Below are 7,969 nucleotides of genomic sequence, written 5' to 3' on the forward strand. Positions count from 1 at the left end.
TCCAGGACAAGAAGTGGGAGCTTGTACTCAAGATTTCAGCTCTCAGTGTTTGGATAAGATCCCACCTGCATTCTGGAAAAGAGATAGAAATTCTAATAGATCTCATGGGGTCTCTCCTCACTGAAAAACAAGATGCTCAGAGCTTGTTACTGTATGGAGTTGTCCAGGTACAGTTAAATGATTCATCATGTACCCATTCTGTTAATTAATTACTCAGTGCTATATAAAACCTTTATTATATATTGCTAGATACTTGGATGCTTATTACAGCTGATTGCAATATAGGAAAAAAAGACAGCTACTATTTTTTAAAGCGAAATAAAAAGTTGATATACCCAAAACTTGTGCCTACATGTCTGGAAACTCAGTAAAATGTGTATAAATTAAAAAAAAAAAGCCAAAAGGAAACTTACTTGAACAAATGGAAAATTTAATTAAAAGCAGGATGAAGATGGATTCTGTACATTTTTCAGGATCAAGTGACCTGGAAAGAGACAGAGAAAACTTTGACTGGATAAGAAGTGTTTACTTGGAGAAGAAATTAGAAAAAAATAAAGTTTAATAACAAATGGAAGTAATTAAAAATGGAAAAGGAACCTCAAAAAAGATTTTAAAAGAGAAATTTTTCAAATTATACACAAAATCATATTTGAGACTTCACACACAGACACAATTTTCCCCTTATTAGTGCATATTTTATCCTCTTCTACAGTCACCCAGCTGCTGCTGTATCTCAGCCATAATAATTGCCTTTTTCACTTCTGATAGTGGTGTTTGCATGGCAGTGGCCTGTATTTGAGATGAAATACCTGCAAAAGACAGGAAATATTCCTGGTTCAGAAAGGCAGCAATCTAAACCCTTAACCCAGCAAAGCCACTCCCTCTTCAGAAGAAAAAGGACAGGCCAGGGAGGGTACACAGCCAAAGCTACAGGACTTTACTTTGCACAGGCATCACAGACCTTCCCCTGCCTGTTGTGAATAACTCTTTCATGGACTTCATGCATGTCAGTAAACCCCTTCCTCCCTCAGGTAACCTTGTCTTTGGTCTAGCATCGTTTCCACAGGAAAAGCTTTCCAGGTTTTCATCCTCAGCCCATTCTGGTATTACTTGAGTGGTTCCTCAAGAGATTCAAGAATCTCTGAATTTTGCCTGAGATTCTGAAAATTCTGGACTCCAAACTGTAGCTGTGAAAGCCAGAGAATCAGCTCCTAGCTCTTTCTCACAGCTACAGAGCAACATTACCCATTTCATTTTCCCCTAATTCTGGCAGAGCAGGGCACCATGAGTCACTCACTACACTCTCTTGCCAACTACTGGTTCGAAGCACAAATGTCCATAAGGGGAAATTAAATATTTCTATAAACTCACCCTTCAAGAGCCAGGAGGACTGTGTCACTGAGTGTGCTTCTTGACATGACACACTGAAAAATCCCCCATAATAATCACTGCAGAGCAATTAGAGAATTTAATCATATTCTAGACCTGTCACTAGTTCTGTTTCTGAGACAGGCAAGTGCACGTGTGACATTTGGGGCTTGTTCCTGCTGCCACTGAAGGCAAAGGCAAACTCTCCACTGGCTTGCACAGGCACAGATCCACTTTATGTTACAGAGCAGAGCTGGAGGAGCAGAGTGAGGTTGTTCCTTGGGAGGAGAGCTGTGCATAGCTGAACTACTGCTCTTCTCCAGCAATTTTACAAGATACCTTCCAGGGTTTCATAAAATACAGAGAGACAAGCACTAAGAGGATCAAGAGCCACTTTACTTGTGAGAGGGACCAAATCAAATTTTCCTGATTAATTTACCTTCCCTTGTTCCCCTGAATAAATAAATAAACAACACAACAGCAGAACAAGACAGGCTTAGTCTAGTGTTTAACTAATTAACACTACTAATTAGTGTTTAATGGCAATGATAATTATAATCATATCCCTCTGAGTCTACTGAGGCTGCCACATGAGAGGGATTGCAAACTTCTCCAGCCCTCTACAACTTAAATCAATATCACTTCAAACCTGACAGGGTCATTTCATGAAAAGTGATTAGAGAGTCACCCTTATTTTCTGTGTTAAACTGAGAAATTCAAAAGCCTCTTTAATTGTGGGAGAAGAAAGGATAAAGCATCACTTTGAGTCAACAAAATCAGTTATTGAAGCCCCTTTTTGAACCACATAGGCATCATTCTTTAGGTTTTGAGTCAATCCCAAAGCCAAAATTCACAGGCTCCGTGCCATTTGCCCGTTACGTACAACAGAATAATCTAGATTAGGAAGGACCTTTGTAGTCCAACCCACCATTCAAAGCACTGCTACCAGTTTATGCACAGCTTTCTTGAGCCAGGGCTTGAATATCTCCACCCTCTGGCTACATGATTCAGTGTTGGATAATCTTCTTGGCAAAAAACCTTTCTCCTCGTATCACACAGGAACCTCATTGCAACTTGTGTTGCTCAGTCAGAGAGAGGCATCAGACATCCCCTGTAGCTCAAGATCTGGATGTCAGCACCCTCTCGGTGGAGTCCCACCTGGGCTGAGTCCTCTAAAGTGCCAAGTCCCTTCAGCTCGCGCTGGATCCTGGCCCTTGGCACACTGACACTACCACTGGACAGTTTTAAGCAGAATTTCTGGGCCATTCTATGGCCACCCTGCCAAGTGCTGCTATAAGCAGCACCTCTGTGCTGGCTGCAGGCTGGAGCTGGGCTCTTGCACAGCCTGTGGAGCAGTGCATGGCTTCCCCTGCACAGCTGTCAGCTGGAGACCAGGGCTGCAGCAGCTCCCAACCAAGAGACAGCCAGCAGAAGCTCTCTGTTAGAGCTGACAGAAGCAAAAGCCTCTGGAAGCTGAATCTCACCACCAGCAGTGAGCCAGGCACTCCCAGCCAATGCAGCTATCAGATGTTCCTGAAGTTCTCTCCAAGAGATGTCTGGAAGTTTGAAAAGAGCTGCCTTTTCTGTCACCCACCTGTGCTGGCTGTCTCAAGCCCCAAACCCTCATGGACAGATGATGTGCTCCTTCTTGAAAGAAAGGTCAATGCAGTCTTTGGGAAGGATCATAAAAAATACACAAATATAAAGTAGATGGAATAAAACTCTTCTAGGTTTACTGGCAAAATATAATCAGAGGGGTCAATACAGAGTCTGGGAAGATTCTGAATTGTCCTGGTTAATATTCAGGCTCAGCACCCAGCTAAGACAACCATAGAGCACACAGGGTATTAAGCAGACAGGAAATTCTGCTGAGGAATGGCAGAAGAACACTGCAGCAATTCCCTCTGGTTTACACCAGGCCACACCTGACCATGGCATGAGAGCAGGGAAGAAGTGCAGGAGAGCTATGGAGCAGCTGAACACTGGTATAACCATGGCATGGTGCTACTCTAGATATTCAGATATGCCAGGGCTTTACACACATAACAAACATATACAGCAAATACTCTTAGAGCATTATAATAATGAAAACAGCATGCATGAACATAAAAACCCAAGTATACAGAATTTGGAGCATCCCGAGGTCACTAATGAGAGTTATTGGGACTGTTATTGTTTCCAATGCCAAAAGCAGAAGCTTGCTACAGCTGAGTCTCATAGTGGCTTTTGTTGTTTTCATTAGCACTAAACATTGAGGGGAATCTCAAAAGGGAGAGACAATTACCTGGGGAATACAAGCTCTTGATCTATCTTAGCTAGCCCTTCCACCTTATTGTGATTTTTTGTGCTTTCCTTTAATACTAATACTTTAACCACTAATACTAAGAAAAAAACTTCCTGATGTTCAAGCCTCTTATTTTGTAAGTTTGTCAGTTCAAATAAACACATGAGGGGCAGGGACTTGTCCCTGTTCCTTGATCACCACCCTCTCTCCACGTCTCTAACCGGGAATATATTTTTCCCTATATGCTATGTTAAGTCCAGGAGGAAATCAAATATACATTTCTACTGGTGACTTAAGCTCTGATCCTACCATTAGTTAAACACAAGCTTAATTTTATACATGTGAGTCATCCCATCAACATCTCCATATGCCAGAGACTTTGTGGGATTGATGCCCAGAAGTGAAACCATAATGAATGAATTCCATTTCTGAGTTGCAGAACCAGGGTTGGAAACCCTGAGAACAGAGATACTGGAACATAAATCCACAGGATTACATGGGCCAATGAAGTAAACACTTAAAAAAAAAAAAAAAAAAAAAGGGGGAAAAATAAAGAGATTAGCTAATTCCTTACTCTGAAAAAAAAAAACCTGACAAGAGTTGATGTTATTAATTAAGTTTCATTCTTGTTACCCAACAGCCAGTGCTTCTCCAACAAAAACATGGCAAAATGCCTCATTTTAAAGAGCACATGCCAGACTTTGGATGCCTGCTTTTGGCCACAACAGCACCATAAATTTGCTACATCTTTAATTTTGCCCCCATATGTTAGGATTGTGTCTAAACTCAACAACTCCTTTCTTTTCCACACAGGCAAAACAAAAAAATCAAAACTTCAGCAATTTATAGTACCAATGAAACCCCCCAGGACATCCTTACATTTGAAAAGCTTTTTGAAACATTAAGTACATAATTAGAACTAAATATAAGTAATTGATACACTACTGAATTATTAATATGAGTACTGTGTATGCTGTTCAAAATGGTTGCAGCACTTCAGTAATGAAATGGCTCATTACAACAGAGGCAACTGTTTGCTCTGTCGCAGGACCATGTGCCAGAATAAGAGTTGTAGTGAAAAAGAAGAGAATAGAAGAATATTTAACAGCTCAGAGTGAAACCTCAGCTCTTACATTGCTGGCCATGTCTAAAAGCAGCAGGGCCAGAATCTTTCTGCATTGGCATTTCTGTCACCTGCTACAAGACAAATGGATTGGGAGGCTGGTACTCAAAAGCAAACATGACTTGTTATTCAAAGTTCACTTTGAATCTTACACTATTAACAAAATGAATCTTCTTCAGTCCTTTCACAACATATTTTATAGACTCATCTTCTCCTGTGTACTAAACCCAATTTTTAATATGTATTAAAGCATATTTCCTGTATGCCCCATACATTATGAACATTTAATATCAGGTGTTGTGCAAAGAGTCATTGTCAGAAGTGAGCAAGTAATTTCTTCACAAATATCAACTCTTTGCATTTCCAAACTACCCAAGGCTTCCCTCCTTCTCCAGACGTTTTAATTTGTAAATACACCACTCACAGGCCATGACAACAGTGGATTATTCTCATTTGAACTTGCATACTTGTATAGCAAAATGCTTAATGCTTAATTCTGTTTCTCCTATTAAGCAGATTAGTTGGGGGGAAAAAGTGTGTGTGTGTGTATATATATATACATATGTATATAAAATTTGATTTTATAAGGAGAGTTTTAATACCAAAATATGAATTTAAAAATTAGAGTGTGCAAATATTTACCCTGCTCTCCTCTCACAATATTCTGAACAGCAGACTTATCCCTGACAATATTCATCTCCTGTAAACACTGGCAAAGCAATTTCAGAATTGTTATTTCATTGCATATTCACTAGCTGTTGCTGGAGGTATTTTGTTCAGCTCTAATTAGCACAGTTAATAAGATCAATATTTTCATTACTGAATGCTGCAGTAAGGCAAAACATGCTTTAAAACTTACATTTACAAAATCCCAAGAAATATATTTATTGGGAAATCCTACTTGTCTATTTCAAATGCAAAAAGCCCTGAAAATTGGAGGGAAAACAATTTTGGTGTTTGTGATTTTGCTGATGACAGAAATTAAAATTGAAAGATCCATAGTAGTTAGGGTTACTTTTAGAGGCAAAAGGACTCTTTGTTCTAATTGGATTTTTTGTTACTATTTCCTTGTGTCCAATGGCTTTTTCATGAGAAATAAGTGCTGCAGTTTGACTCACTTGCACAGACCTTGGTGTTGACACCATCACCCTCCTTGTACTCTTGCCTGGCTTCAAAAACACCTAACAACAAAAGCCCAGAAACCTGAAAAAAAAAAAATCAGAGGCATTATAATCCAGCAGTAGTCTTTAAAATTCAGCTTTAACTCTGTCAAATAGAGATTGAAAGACATGAAAACAATAGAGCTGCAGCAGCCAAAATGAGTGTTAGCTCTGGGGAAAGAGAAGTCCTCAGCAGCCCTGCCCTAAAAATGGGCCTTGGGGCTCTTCCATCTGCAGAGAACATCCTTTTCTACCACAGAACGCACAACAGTCTCAGCCTTCTCTGCACCTCGTGACAGCTACCAAGAAAAAGAGAATACAGTTGTCAGATATCCTGTTTCTCACATCCCTGGGCTTTGTTTTTTAGCACTCTTCATGTCTAACAATAATGGGTCAGAGAAGGATCCTGACTCTGTAACTCTTTTTTTTTCCCTGAAATTTCTTTTTTTTTTTAAGATAAAAAGCTCAAATTTGTACTTGGAAAGAATTCTTCTATCCTTTCACTGAACTTATTAAATGAATTGGCAATTCACTGTGACTCTACCTCTGTGGAGATGTCACTCAGGAAATTGTGAATGTAAACTACCCTAAAATAATTCCATGCTCATGTTGAGTAATTATTTTAAAAAACTGTTCCTGCAGAAAAATATGATCAAATATCAAATGGATACTGTATAATTAAGCAGCAAGACACATCAGGGAGTAGACTATAGGTTTAGGTGCTTTATTAAGCATCAGGCTGAAGGCAGGGATTGCCAGAGCAGGGAGATGTGCATTATATGGCAGTGCTTGTAACATAAAGCTGTTCCCTGGGGTAACACATCCTGCACCTGTTGAGGTTTTGCCACCCACTGTGTCCACTCAAATCGGTTTTCTTCATTTCCATGCCCCTCTTTTCTACTCAACTGATTCTACTTCCCCCCACAACTAACCTACTTAACTTGTAATTTACAGCATTGGAGCTGTTAAGATATCTACAAGGTAAAACCACAAAAGACAAGAAAAAAATTGGCATAATACTTCTAGGAAAGGCAAGTGAAAATGCTGATGAAACACACTAGGCAGCTCTGCATGCATATTCAGTTTGCTATTAGCGGTATGAGCTCTCATAAAAAACCTGTTCTTTTAAGATGACAATTACAGCAGCAAGGCCAGCATGATCTACTGTCCAAATATGAAACACTTAATTTAAGAAATGGAGAAAAGCTATTTAATAGCGGGAACATAAAGAGAAGCCATTTGGGAACTTATCTGATTCCTAAGCTTCACATACTCATTTTCCAACAGACACAAATGCAAGCAGTAGCTTTAGAATTATTGGAGGTAGTACATGTGCTGCTTACACACTCAAATGAGAAAATATTTGAATGGGACTGCTGTTTCTGCAGCAGCAAAGAGCTGGGAGAACAGAGTGTCAGAAAATCTAATACTAAACATCCAAGTAAAGAGGATCTCCAGTGGACAATAGATCAAGCCAATGTCACCCCAATCATGTCTTGATTCTTTACTCTCCCTTGATTGAAAAATCAGTTACATTCTTATCTGCAAGGAGAGGGGTTAAAAAATAATAAATATTTGATTCCTCACCTGGACATATCACTCTGGCAAGATGCACTGTTTCTCAATATGACAGCAGAGATGAACAGCATTTCCAGAGATAGCCTTTTCTCTTTTTCTTTTCATGAAACAAGGCTGGATTTTGGTAACAATCAAAGACATTAATCATTAAACCCAATCCCTTGAAAATATGTGCCAGGGGTCCTGGGAATCCATCACATACTGATGCTACCCAGGGAATTCTCATACACTGCACAACTGTGGCCAATACAGATTAACACAAAGAAGAACACTGGGTCATCCTATCATAGAATCTCAATCCAAAGACTACCCAGAATAACTCAAGTTTATGTGGCAACATTTCCCATTTTCATTATGTTACACCACAGATTTAGAGACTGTTGTACTCCATTGCCTGCTCTCTTTACTGTCTCTGTCACTAGAATGAGACACCCAGAGCTTAATGCCACATGCAGG

The 7,969-nt window shown here is 39.6% G+C and overlaps 1 long non-coding RNA gene across 1 annotated transcript; it reads right to left on the minus strand.

Annotated features, from left to right (window-relative positions):
* Positions 1-412: 412 nt before the first annotated feature.
* LOC115906673 lies at positions 413-7,629 on the minus strand. The gene is made up of 3 exons (XR_004060946.1): positions 7,523-7,629; positions 5,894-5,978; positions 413-484 (listed from the first exon to the last, which is right to left on the minus strand). It is a non-coding gene; the product is annotated as an uncharacterized LOC115906673 (long non-coding RNA).
* Positions 7,630-7,969: the final 340 nt, after the last annotated feature.

This window comes from Camarhynchus parvulus, chromosome 9 (assembly GCF_901933205.1).
Source record: "Camarhynchus parvulus chromosome 9, STF_HiC, whole genome shotgun sequence".
Taxonomy (NCBI): domain Eukaryota; kingdom Metazoa; phylum Chordata; class Aves; order Passeriformes; family Thraupidae; genus Camarhynchus; species Camarhynchus parvulus.